The 13,591-nt window shown below is 40.0% G+C and overlaps 1 long non-coding RNA gene across 1 annotated transcript; it reads left to right on the forward strand.

Annotated features, from left to right (window-relative positions):
• Window positions 1-496: 496 nt before the first annotated feature.
• On the forward strand, window positions 497-10,850 carry LOC117071145. Its single transcript, XR_004432157.1, has 3 exons — window positions 497-531; window positions 1,108-1,274; window positions 9,742-10,850. It is a non-coding gene; the product is annotated as an uncharacterized LOC117071145 (long non-coding RNA).
• The last annotated feature ends 2,741 nt before the right edge of the window (window positions 10,851-13,591 follow it).

The following is a 13,591-nucleotide window of genomic DNA, read 5'->3' on the forward strand; positions in this document are numbered from 1 at the left end:
CTGCAGCCATGATTCCAAAAACATGACAGCTTTTAACAAAATCCAGATTTTTAGGACACATCCAAGACTAGTAGTAATCAATTCTGAACTTCAGTTTCCTCTATAAATCGTCCATTTGACAGCTTCATTTGTAAATCTAATATCCCACTCAGCCTCAGCAGGTGATTTTTGAACCCTCTCTGGGATGGTTAATACTCCACGTTAACTTGATTGGATACAGGGTATTAATCCTGGGTGTGTCTGTGTGGGAGTTGCCCAAAAGAGATTCACAGTTGAGTCAGTGGGCTGGGGAAGGCAGAGCCACCCTTAACCTGATGGGCACAATCTAATCAGCTTCCAGCAAGTATCAAGCAGGAAGAAAAATTTGCAAAGGTGAGACGACAGGCCTAGCCACACAACATACATCTTTCTCCTGTCCTGGATGCTTCCTGTCCTCAAATATCGGACTCCAAGTTCTTCAGTTTTGGGACTCAGACTGGCCCTCTTTGCTCCTCAGCTTGCAGACAGCCTATTGTGGGACCTTGTGATCATGTAAGTTAATACTTAATAAACTCATATATATATATATATATATGTTAGAAATCACAAGCATTCACTAAGTTGCTTATTCTAATGAATGGGACTTACCTCCTTTCCTTTTCTCAACCCTCTCATCCAATGCATCATCTAATTCTGTTACCTCTACCTTCAAAATATATCTAAACATGGCTATTTCTCACTATCTCCACTTCTCCACTACCACCATCCTCCTCAAAGCCACCATTTTCTCCTTCTTGGAATACCAAACTCCTCATTGATCCTCTTTCCACAATCCAGCATGGAAGGCTCCAGATGATCCATTCATCTCACCAACTTTATTTTCCACTAATCTCCCCTTCTCCCTCAGGATTCCAGTAACAAGAATCAGTTTGCCCATCCCAGCCAAGCCAAGCAAAGACCATTGCAGTGGCTGCTCTCATCCTGGAATATCTTTCCCAAAATATCCTGTTGTTTCCTTCATTTACTGCGTTCAGCTATTTGGTCAAACATTATTCAAAGGTTCTATCATTTCTGAAGAAGTGACCTTTACCACTCTCTATCTTCTTGTCCTGACATTTGCTGTATTAGGCCCTTCTTGCCTTGCTTAAAGAAATACTGAGACTGGGTGATTTATGAAGAAAAGAGGTTGGATTGACTCGTGGTTCTTCAGAACTTTACAGGAAGCATGGTGCTGGCATCTGCTTGTCTTCTGGTGAAGCCCCAGGGAGCTTTCAATAATGGCAGAAGGCAAAGAGGTAGGAGACACATCACATAGTGAGAGCAGGAGCAAGGGCGAGAGAGAGTGGGGGTGGGAAAGTGTCACAAGTTTGTTTTTTTTTTTTTTTTTTTTTTTGAGACAGAGTCTTGCTCTGTCATCCAGGCTGTAGTGCAGTGGTGCGATCTCGGCTCACTGCAACCTCCACCACCTGGGTTCAAGTGATCCTCCTAAGCCTCCCGAGTAGCTAGGATTACAGGCACATGCTGCCATGCACAGCTAATTTTTGTATTTTTAGTAGAGATGGAGTTTCGCCATGTTGGCCAGGCTGGTCTCGAACTCCTGACCTCAGGTGATCCACCTGCCTCGGTCTACCAAAGTGCGGTGAGCCACTGCACCCGGCCGCACAAGTTTTTAAATGACCGAATATCATGAAAACTCATGCACTTTTGCAAAGACATCACCAAGCGATGAGGGATCTGCTCCTGTGATCCAATTACCTCCCACCAGGCCCTAACTCCAGCATTGGGGATTACAATTCAGCATGAGATTGGGTTGGGGACAAATATCCAAACTATATCATTTACTTTATAACAATTATCACTACTTGTAATTATCTCTCTCTCTCTCTCTCTCTTTTTTCTTTTTTTGTATCTCTTTCTTCTCTAAGTACCACGAGGTCTGGTAGTCTTGTTCACTTTTGTATCCACAGAACGTGGACTAATGTTTCACCCATAGTAGGAGGAGCATAATCACTTGTACTTTATAAACATCCCTTCAGTGCTACCCTATTGCCACAGCACTGATCTATATATGTCATTATGTAATTATTTTTCATTTTCAAGAGCTACTTGAAAGCATAGGCTACTATTTTGCATGAATTATTTTATATAATTATTCCTTAAGACTATCTAAGAAGAGGATATTGATTTTTGCTTTATTGATTATGACCCAAAAGTATCTACCCGTTATGAAGAACATAAGAATTATATTCTCTATCTTACTGGGAAGTTAATTGGATGGAAGCAGAAACATAGACACCAAGTTTGGCAAACATTTTCCTTCTCAGATAATTGACTCTATAACTCATTTCACTGCTTTGGAGGTGTAGGGAGCATTGAAAGATTATTTTCTTTGATCTCTGCCATATTGTCTTGTTTCTCTGATCCTCCGTTTATTCATCTATAGAGTGGGGCTACTACATTGAGTTCTCAAGGTCATTTTGATTATTTAAAAAATATACATAAATAGATGTTTATTTAAGTGAAGGATCACTGGGCCCCATCCCTGAGCCCATTTTTACCCATAAACACACATGGATACATATATACAACTTCAAGTGATATCTGCAAAGCATGCTACACGCCAGATTCTTCTTACCCTTTGCTCTATTTCTGCCCTAAAAACACTATTTTGAAGAGTAATTCAAAGCCAGGTGCAGTGGTCTGTGCCTGTTGTCCCAGATATTCAGGAGTAGATAGAGAGACCCAGTCTCAAAAAACAAACAAGCAAAAAGAAAGTAATTCAATGATGATCAAGGGAGAAATAAATGTAAAAGGACCACCTTTGTCACTCCCTCTTGCTTCCAACTTTCATCTTCTTTTCTCTGCACAGGTCTCTGGTTTCCCAGGGGTTTTCAAAGCCCTTGATTTGTAGAGCAATGGTTATTTTTCAGAAGTGGACATATTTAAATGTGAAAGTTAACTTGGAGAGACACATTATAGATTTCTTGGCAAGGCAAGTCTGTAATATTGCGTTTCTTTGGGAAATGTTATTGGCTTTTTCTTCGAATTTGTCTGGTACCATTTTATAACGTGAAACCTCTGATGGGCAATTGGAATACAGATTGAGATCTGGCATTGCGCTACTTTTCATCGGTTGCTGGTGCTGGGGTGTTTCCCTCTGGATGCTGAGTAAAGGATAGAGAATCACATATGTCACCTTCAGAGTGAAGGATGAGATTCGATTTTGTTGTTAACAGGAGTCCTATTATAATAGTTTCATACCTCAGTTAGAGCGGTGAGACCATGCACAATTATGCAATAGTTTTGCTAAGCAGATGTGCCTTTTCAGTATCGAGATCACTCAATTCTTTGAAAGCTCAAGAGCAGAAATGACTTTCTCATAACGTGAGACTTGGGAAATCAAGGCAGTACATCAGCATTTTTGCCCTGAAAACTTTACGCCAGCTTGTTAGTCTGCATGGGGAGAAATAATCAGAACTCATAACAGCACTATTACTCACAGAGAAGAAAATGGTCTGGAAAATGGGCAAGGATGACAGGGGAGGGTCTGCTCCATCTGGACTATGCCTCCAGGAAGATAGCCTACCAACTCTCCATGGATGAGGGGGGTCTTAGCCTGTGGTCCCAAAACATGGGACTTTGGAGAAAGCCATTTCTACAAATACAATAAAAGCACAGGGAGGATGCTGCTTCTATAAAAACTGTACTAGAGGCCGATTCAGTTTCTGAAATGGAAGCTTTGGGATTGAGTTGAGTACTAAGACTTTGCTAAGAGATTTTAGAGATACCCTAGAATACACGCTTTGTGTGTGTGTGTATGACAAAGGAACTGATAGTGGCTTTCACAGCATTTAACAATTAGCACCCACTATCAGCGCTTCCCGTTTCTCTCCATATACACAAGAAACATATTTCTCTCCCAAAGTTGAAGGGCTGCGGACTAGTGGGCCTTATTGGTGAGTTTTTGTTTTAAAATAAGAACACACAGTTTTCAGCTTAATCTGTGCTTAGATGCACAGTGATCTTCCATGCATTTTGCTTAGGATGTTTCAAGCACTGAATGAATAATTATTATGGAACTCCAGTTATCTGCTTAGAAATTAATGGTTTTCTCCTGAGGAGGGGGATAAATGTTTTCGAAGTAATTTCTTTCCTTCATTATCAATGTTTAGCGGAAATGCGTCTTGAGCACTTAGCTTGCTAGTTCAGAATACATTAAGAGGATGTTTACTCTGAAACTTGACAAAAAGGTTATTACTAAGGCAGGATTAGTTGAGATAAGGGAGCAAATTCCTAGAAATTACTCTACTTTTATCTTCAGTAATACTTCTCTTTAACCTTACGTATAAGAACTTTATCAACTACTGTGACTGTCAAATTTGGGAGTCACTGAGTCCATAGTTACAACAAAGAGAATTGTTTAAACAAAGATTTATTTATTCATTGGTGTATTTATCCATTCAAAAATAAATATATGGCCCAGGCACAGTGGCTCATGCTTGTAATCTCAGCTCTTTGGGAGGCTGAGGCAGGAGGATTGCCTGGCCCATAGTTCAAGACCAGGCTGAGCAACATAGAGAGACTCTGTCTTTACAAAAATAAAATTTAAAAATTAGCTGGGCATGGTAATGTATGCCTGTGGTCCCAGGCTGAGGCAGGAGAATCGCTTGAGCCTGAGAAGTTGAGGCTACAGTAAGCCCTGATTGCACCACTGCATTCTAGCCTGGATGACAGAGACCCTGTCTTAACAAAAATTAATTAATTTAAAAAGATAAAATAAATACATGTTCTAGGCACTAAGGAAATAATGAATGAAGTAGTCCAATTTTCTATCCTGCTAGAATTTGTGTCACTAGGGATTGTCCTTATTTTTCTTATGTTGAAATTATAGACCCCAAGAAATTTACAACTAAAAGGTATGTTATGGACATCCATTCAAAGCACTTCAGTCATTGTACAGGTAAGTACAATGAGACTCTAGAAGGCGACGTATTACCCAGGGTCTTGCACTGTTCCGTAGCAGGTATTGTCGTGTAATAGCATCTAGGGCTCTAGGGCTTAGTTTTAATTTCCTAGGGCTGCCATAACAAAATACAATTGAGTGGCTTAAAACAACAGACATTTATGCTCTCACTGTTATAGAGACTACAAAGTGCAAAATCAAGGAGTCAGCGAGGTTGATTCCTTACGGGGGCTCTCAGGACAAATCTGTTCCATGCCTCTCCTGGCTTCTGGTGATTGCTGCTGTCCTTGGTGTTTCCTGGCTTGCAGTTGTGTCACTACTTTACCTCTGTTGTCATATGGCATTCCCCCTGTGTGTCTCCATGACCTTTTCATAAGAACACCAGGCCTTGGATTTAGGCCCCACCTTCATTTAGGAAGACCTTGTTTTAGCTTGATTACACCTGCAAAGACACCACCAACCTTCCCACAGCCCCTTAACATGTCTTTTTGGAGGACACACTTCAACCCACAACCTGTCCTTAGTCTTGTGCTCTTTATATACCAGGCTGCTTCTAGCCTTGAAGGAGTACCTGCTATTGTGAATGTTTTGTTTGTTGTTGTTGTGTGTTTTTATTGAGACGGAGTCTCTGTTGCCAAGGCTGGAGTGCAGTGGCGCAATCTGGGCTCACTGCAAGCTCCACCTCCCGGGTATAATCAATTCTCCCACCTCAGCCTCCCAAGTAGCTGGAATTACAGGCGTGTGCCACCATGCCCGGCTCATTTTTGTATTTTTCGTAGAGATGAGGTTTCACCATATTGGCTACACTGGCCTCAAACTCCTGATCTCAGATGATCACCTGTCCTGTGGAATTTTTATTGTTCACATTAGAAAGAAACTTTGGAGTTCAAGAAAACAATATGGATTTCAAAAATCACTTGTAGTCTCACTTTAAAACACATGTAAAGTTGCATATGACTTTGAGCAATTTATGTACAATGTTTGGAAAGAAGACAAGTAAAATAATAGTGTATTTCTACCCTATTGCATCTTTCTTAATTACATACCTAACCCCATTCTGCCTAGTTTTTTAAAGAAATTAAATTTTCAAACAAAAAAGAAAAAAGTCATAATGCTAATTAAGATGAGTGCTTTTCAATTCTAGTACCCCAAGGGAAACCAGTCTTGGTTGTCACTTTCCTGGGGCTTCCTCATGACTATAAATTCTAAGTAGGCTTACTTCCTGTCCTGGAAAGATAGAACTCACTCTTGAGATCCTAGCTCATTTGTAAGGTATTTCCAGAACAGAGGAAAAGTTGTGCCAAGTGTTGCAAATCATATACGATCTGTGACAAGAGACCCTCAAACGATTTCATTTACAAGGACATAAAACATACTGTAATTTGAGCCATAGTCCTTCAAGAAAGGGATCGGTGCACCATTCATTCTGCTATGCAATGTAGCCCATGCACAATCTTCTCAAGTTTTTTTTCTGGTTACATTTGCCAAGTCTTTTAATTTTTTTTTTTGCTTTAAAAATGTTTGATCAGGATGATACAACTGACTATAATATTATCTTCCAAATGCTATGGAAAATAAGCATTAAGTGTTGCTATCATAATTTAATTTACCGTAAATTAAGCAAAAAAAAATCAAAAAGAGTTCATGTCAATTGAAGAAAGATACAAAGGAATTAGCAATATACTGCGGATTAAAAATCTAATTTTCCTAGGGGGAATAAAACAAGATTTTAATAAAACAAGATGGATGTGTTAAAATAAGACTATTTTATTGAATGTTTGAACCAATTTTCTGGAAAAAATTCAAATAGCATATCAGACATCTTTTATGCCTTGCTTTGTATCTTCTCAGACTCTCAGCCATTGTTCTAGCTGCTGGAGAGATGGTCATATCTGTGTGATGTCTGATCAACTTCACCAAAGCGCAGTCTAGTAGTGCAGATACCTCTTGCCTCCCATCTGGGAGTCCTTGTGAAAAGACGACCAACTTGTCTTAGCTTTCCCAGGAATGTCCTGCTTTTAGCAATGGGAAGTCTCTTAACCAAGGGTTAAGACTGATGATGCTAGCATCTTAATAAAGACATACGTAACCCGTCAGTCCCAGACACACCAGAACATTTGGTCTTTTTACTGTGGACCTTTAGGCATGAGCCCCCATGGATCCAGTTTAATGCCCATGCATATGCAACTTCTAAGCGTGTGCATGTGTGTGTGTGTGTGTTTGTGTGTGTGTGTGTATGCGGGTGTGTTGTGGGGGATGGTGGTGTTAAACTTCTATGGGGTAAATTTTCATCCAATGAATGTTAGGAGCTGAGTGCATTCTTCCTCCTTTCTTCCCTGGTGCTGATTGCTCTGATATGCAGTTCATGCAATTTCTCAGAGGATGGTTTCATAGAATTAAGCAATTAGTTGCATTTAGGGGAACCCACCTGATATTGGCTTTTCTTTCTTCCTTACTGTTGTGTACTGAATGTTTATGTCTCCCCAAAACGCATATAACCCCGTATGTAATAGTACCGGACATGGACCTTTGGGAGGTGATTAGGTCATGAGGGTAAAGCCCTTGTGAATAAGATTGATGCCATTATAAAAGAAACCAGAGAGAGTTCTCACACCCGCTGTCATGTGACAAGATGGCCCTCTGTGAACGAGGAAGTGGGTCCTCATTAGACATTGAATCTGCCAATGTCTTGATCATGGAATTCCCAGCTTCCAGAACTGTGGGAAATAAATGTTTGTTATTTAAGCCACCCAATTATGCTACTTTTGTTACAGCAACTTGAATGGACTGACACCCCCGTTGCAGTCTTTCCTATCCCCCCTACTCCCTGGGCTTTTATTCCAGAATGAAGCCCTTGCCTCAGGGTTCACTTTTTGTGAACACAGGCTACAAAAGTTGACACAAGAAAGTGAACCTGGAAATAAACCTTCAGGATCAGATGTTGGGATGGGATTACTCATGGCAATAATGATCTCACTGCTGGGATAAATGGTATTTCTATGACCCCTAGCATGCAATAGCATCACAATTTCCCAGGCATTTATTCATGGTTAGTTAGGGTATAGTGCAGGAGGAAGGTAAGACATTGGGCTATGCAGCAGCAGTAGCACTTGGAATATATGGGATATTAATAATTACAAGAATTGTTGAGCAAGTTAATCATTATTAACTACATTGAAAGTCTTAGTAAAAGCATCAGGCTCGGAACAGTCAGTTGTCAAGTCATGATATGCTTTGAAAGTCAATATTGCCCTGTATTAGTCTGTTCTCATGGTGCTGATAAAGACGTACTTGAGACTGAGTAATTTATAAAAGAAAGGGTTTTAATGGAATCCCAATTCCACATGACTGGGGAGGCCTCACAATCATGGCAGAAGGCAAAGGAGAATCAAAGGCACATCTTACACAGTGGCAGACAAGAGAGCTTGTGCAGAGGAACTCCCATTTATAAAACCATCAGATCTTGTAAGACTTACTCACTAGCATGAGAACAGTATGGGGGAAACTGCCCCCATGATTCAATTATCTCCACCACCCTTGACATGTGGGGATTATTACAATTCAAGGTGAGACTAGGTGAGAACACAGCCAAATCATGTTGTCCGCCATGCTTTGAAAAACATTTTTTTATTCCCTGCAATTACTGAGCATATTATGCTAAAAATCAAGACCAGGTTCTAATTATAAGAGTGGCAGAGGTACAAAAGAAACAAAATGCCCATTCTGAACAGATCTCCTTTGCCAAAGTCAGGAATTATGAAAAGAGTGAATCTCTGGGCCCCAGGATAGGGTATATGAGTGGTTGATACTGAGAATCTCAAATTCCAAATTTCCTCAAATCCTCTGTGCTGGTATAATCAGTTCCTTCTTCTTGAGAAACCTCCCCTTGTTTTGAGACTTCCCTTGAGGCAGGTGACTTGTAGGATTAGTGGAGGACAGCTCCACTAATGGAGGATAGAATTTGGTAGAGAAATTACCCAGCCTTCACAGCCTCTGATAAAATTATTCTGAGGCATGTCTTGTATTATTTCTCAGAGCATGCCCAATGGTATTGAGCCCCAGCTGCCCACAGTGATAACTCATTCATAACTCATTCATAAAGGAACAACTTATTGAAACTTCTCCATTCTCTGACTCACACCAGTTCATTACTTAGTGTTTACTATTGGAGCAATCCAAACTAAGACACATCAAGGTAGAAAATCTATCATCCCTTCTTTGGGACAATGCAAATGAATTAATGGGGGTGAGGGTGTGGTTAGGAGGAGACTTCCTTTACCTGATTTGGTACCCAGAAAAGCAGAGGGAAACAAATTTGCCAAAGAATCATAAGATACTATGGTTTCAGGAAGCATCTCTTGATGAGGCAAAGCAGAAGAAAGACAATCTATTGTAAGTTCTCCAGCTATCTGGTTAATAGAGATAAACCTTCTGTAGCAATCCCTATAGATGTATGGTTTGCCTAACTTGTGATCCATAATAGTAGGTCTTCTGACAATGATAATGGTCATTAATATTTATTTAGCAATTTGATTTGTGCCAGAAACTGTGGAATGCTCTCTACACATTATTTTGTATAGTCACCACAAAAACCCTGTGAGCTAGATTCAATTAAAACCCTGGTTTCAGAAATGAGGAAGCTCAACCTTAAATAATTTAATTAAGTCTTGAAGGCTCCCCTGGAAAAAGTTAGGTGAGAGTAAAATAGTGTGAGAAGATTCACTTTTGATAATTAGCCATTTAATTTATCTTCAGAGTCCAAAGGAAATAGGTATTTTTTAACCCTATGCTTGTTGCAGATGAGGAAACAAGCCCGGAAAGTCTTAATAAATTGCCAAGAATCATGCACTGGAGAGAACATTGAAGAAACCAGAACTATGGTGTTCATGACCATCATGTATCCATTGCCGCATGCTACTGATCTGCAAAAGCAATCTCTGCTATTCCAGCTGATCACGAGGCCAATCTTAGTATCAAATTTTTACTGTTTCTTTCAGTATATGCATATGACAAACAATTCAAACTGCAAAAGAGTATAGAATGTAATTCCTACCTCACCCTTTTCTCAGAGGCCCAAACAGTTCATGTATGTTGGATCCCTCCGGAAATTTCCATATCCATATCTATCTATCTACCTACCTGTCTTTCTGTCTCTCTCTCGACTTGCACATTATTTGCACATCTTTTTCTTTTGAAACTGACCATATTAGGGATCCTCTGTTACCAGCAGCTGTGGAGCTCTTGTCTGTCTACTTAATGACCTCACCATTCTTCACTCTGTGGAGGTGTTATAATTTCATTAACCAGTCTCCTACTAATGGTCATTTTTGCTTCCTAGTCATTTGCTACTGCAAATAATGCTGCAGTTAACAGCCCAGCATATATTTTTGAGCATGTGCATGAGCATATCTGTAGGATAATTTCCTGGGAAGTAATGTCAGAGGATCAAAGGGTATTTCCATTTTTTTCTATTAATTAATCAGTTGATATATTAAACATACTAATTCCCAGGGAACATTTCTGTGACTAATAGGTTGTGACAGGATTTCCTTCTTCAAAGAGGACAGAGGGCATTTTCAGGTGACAGCGGTCTTGGGAGTGTTTGCAGATAAGCACTGCTGCTGCTGGGGATGATTACTCTGGCCTGGTTCAGTTCCTGTTCTTCCCCTGCTCATTGTTTCTTTGCAAGCTCCCCCTGTGCTGTCCCAGGTGCAGGAGGCCATCGTGTAAACAGACATTCCAAATACCAGAGCGTCGCCATGGGGTGTAGGGGACCACTGCCAAAGATGAGATTAGTTCAGGAACTGGACACATTCTTGCTGAAGAGAAACACATGACCTTAAATCCATAGCTTAGTATGAGGTTAAAAATTCAAGTATCTGATTTGTATAGAAAGAGGGAATCTGTAAGCAGGCTAAGGAGAATGTGTTCGCCCTAGACATCTTTTAATTTAAAAAAATAAAACATTTTGGAAAATCTCAATTGATTTCTTAATTTCTTGTATTGTTTAAAATGAATTGTAAGGAACAAATAGATATATGTAAGGAGTTTTGACACCAAGAAATAATACAGTTTTGTGACTTTGACTTTATTTACAGGGCAAGAATCAGTGAACTTGGCACCCTTAATTTCTTTATCTCTCTCTCTCTCTTTTTGTTTTTTAATAAATGTCCACTTATTTGGTTCTCACCGTAACTTTACAAAGTACAGAGTACTTACTATGATTAATCCCATTATACAGCCTAGGAACGTGACTCTTATTATATGAATAGTAAGTAAAAGAGCCCGATTAGAGAACTGTACTCTTTTTTTTTTTTTTTTTTTTTTTTTTAAGAGGAGTCTCCCTCTTGTCGCCCAGGCTGCAGTGCAATGGCACGATCTTGGCTCACTGCAACCTCTTCTCCTGGGTTTCAAGTGATTCTCTGCCTCAGCCCCCTGAGTAGTTGGGATTACAGGCACGTGCCACCACACTCAGCTAATTTTTGTATTTTTAGCAGAGTTAGAGTTTCACCATGATGGTCAAGCTGGTCTCAAACTCCTGACCCTGTGATCCACCTGCCTCAGCCTCCCAAAGTGTTGGGATTACAGGCATGAGCCACGGTGCCCAGTCAATTTCTTTATCTCTCTTAAACTCAGTGCCCTAATGTGTGTCAAATGCCCAGACTCCTTTACTAGTGCATCTCTTTCAGTTTTGACCCTTGCCATGGCTGCAGGTGAAATCATTTCCAGGAATGTGCCACTCCTCCTTTCCTCCCCTGGGGCTACCTTTGTAAGTTCTCCAAAAATGCAAAGTGAAGACTTCTTTCAAGACTTGTAAAACCCTCCTGTGACCTTCTCTTTTACAATTACTAGCTATGAGTATCTCAGGCTATTGCACAACCATCCCAGAAGCTGTCAGTTGGTCTGTTTCCAAGTCCAATAATGAGCTGTCCATTTAGTCAGCTTAATTGTTCTTCTAAAATGAAGTTTTCTTAATTTCCTTTATTGGGTTTGAGTCTTTTTTGTTTCTATTGCTGCTGCTTTCTCTTCTTTAAATGCAGGTTCATTTGACTTCTCAGCTACTCATGAATACATCTCTGCAAGGATCACAGGTTTGCTGGGCAGCAGGGCAGGTGCTATGCAAGTTTCTCCCACACTGTGCTGCCAGTGTACCTCCAACATTCCTGCCTCATCAGTTGTCCATGCAAGTCTGTCAAAGTGTCTGTGGGCTAATATATAGCCCCAGGCAGTTTTAAAGCAGCTTAGGAATTCAGAGGAACCTCTCTGACATAGACAAAGCTGTATTTCCTTCTAGGGGTCTGGATGATTTGAACTTGGCAGAAACATCTGCACCCTGACATGTCTCTGTTAGAATTCCAACCCTCAGTAGACAGGCAGTTATAAAAGGATTTAAATTGAATACTAGAGAAGGGCTACTATAATACCAAAGCATGCCCGTATAGTGCTTACCATTTAGATATGTTCATTTATGCATCAACTTAGTCATTCAATAAATATTTTCTATATATTCCCCAAGCTATAAGTCAGGTAGTCAAGATATAGAAGGACTTCTACCCTTCATCACTTAGTGGACCTAATCTGGAACTTAAAGATAAATCTACTCCTTAAACTTCATTGCAGGAAATTTGTCTATAAACTCTGAAAACAGACCAACAACAATAAAGGTGAGTATAAGTATTAAATTATATTTGGCATATGCCATCTTAGTCTCAAAAGAGTTTTGCAAACTTGTAATTTGGAAGACATGAGTTGTGCATGCATTAACATAGCTTGTATTGTCTTAAGATTATTCCAGATTGGTTCCACATTATGGCAGTAAACAAGTCAACTTAAATGTCTGTAGTTGTTGCTGTAATTGATCAACTTGTCAAAGCAGAAAGTGAAATAACTCAGACTTGTTGACCTATACTTAAGCTACTTCTGCAGTTGATAACTGAGCTCCCTGCTGAGTGGATAGGGACCTGACTGGTGGAATTATGCAGACAGTACCTCTGGGGTGTTGAGTTTCCTTCTTTGAAGACTATCAGGTCCAGAAGTCACATACAACTCCAACTTCCAAGTTTTTCAGCGATAGTTCTTCACAAGTGAGATCACAGTTTCTAAATAAAATAAAAGAATGGACTGGATAAAGAAAATGTGGCACCTATACACCATGGAATACTACACAGCCATAAAAAAGGATGAGTTCATGTCCTTTGCGGGAACATGTATGATGCTGGAAACCATCATTCTCAGCAAACTAACACAAAAACAGAAAACCAAACACAGCATGTTCTCACTTATAAGTGGGAGTTGAACAATGAGAGCACATGGACATAGGAAGGAGAACATCACATACTGGGGCTTGCTGTGGGGTGAGGGACTAGGGGAGGGATAACACTAGGAGAACTACCTAATGTAGATGATGGGTTGATGGGTGCTGCAAATCACCATGGCACGTGTATACCCATGTAACAAAACTGCACATTCTGCACATGTATCCCAGAGCTTAAAGTATTAAAAAAAAAATGGTAAAACAAAATGGAAACAAACAAACAAAACCCAATTCCTTTACCTGTGCCCTCAAGGGAAAAGATAACAGAAAAAGAAAAGAGAAATGCATCCCTGTAACAGTCATTTTCTTGAAACATTTTTCATCCCTTTTTCACC

This window comes from Trachypithecus francoisi, unplaced genomic scaffold (assembly GCF_009764315.1).
Source record: "Trachypithecus francoisi isolate TF-2019V2 unplaced genomic scaffold, Tfra_2.0 Lachesis_group3, whole genome shotgun sequence".
Taxonomy (NCBI): domain Eukaryota; kingdom Metazoa; phylum Chordata; class Mammalia; order Primates; family Cercopithecidae; genus Trachypithecus; species Trachypithecus francoisi.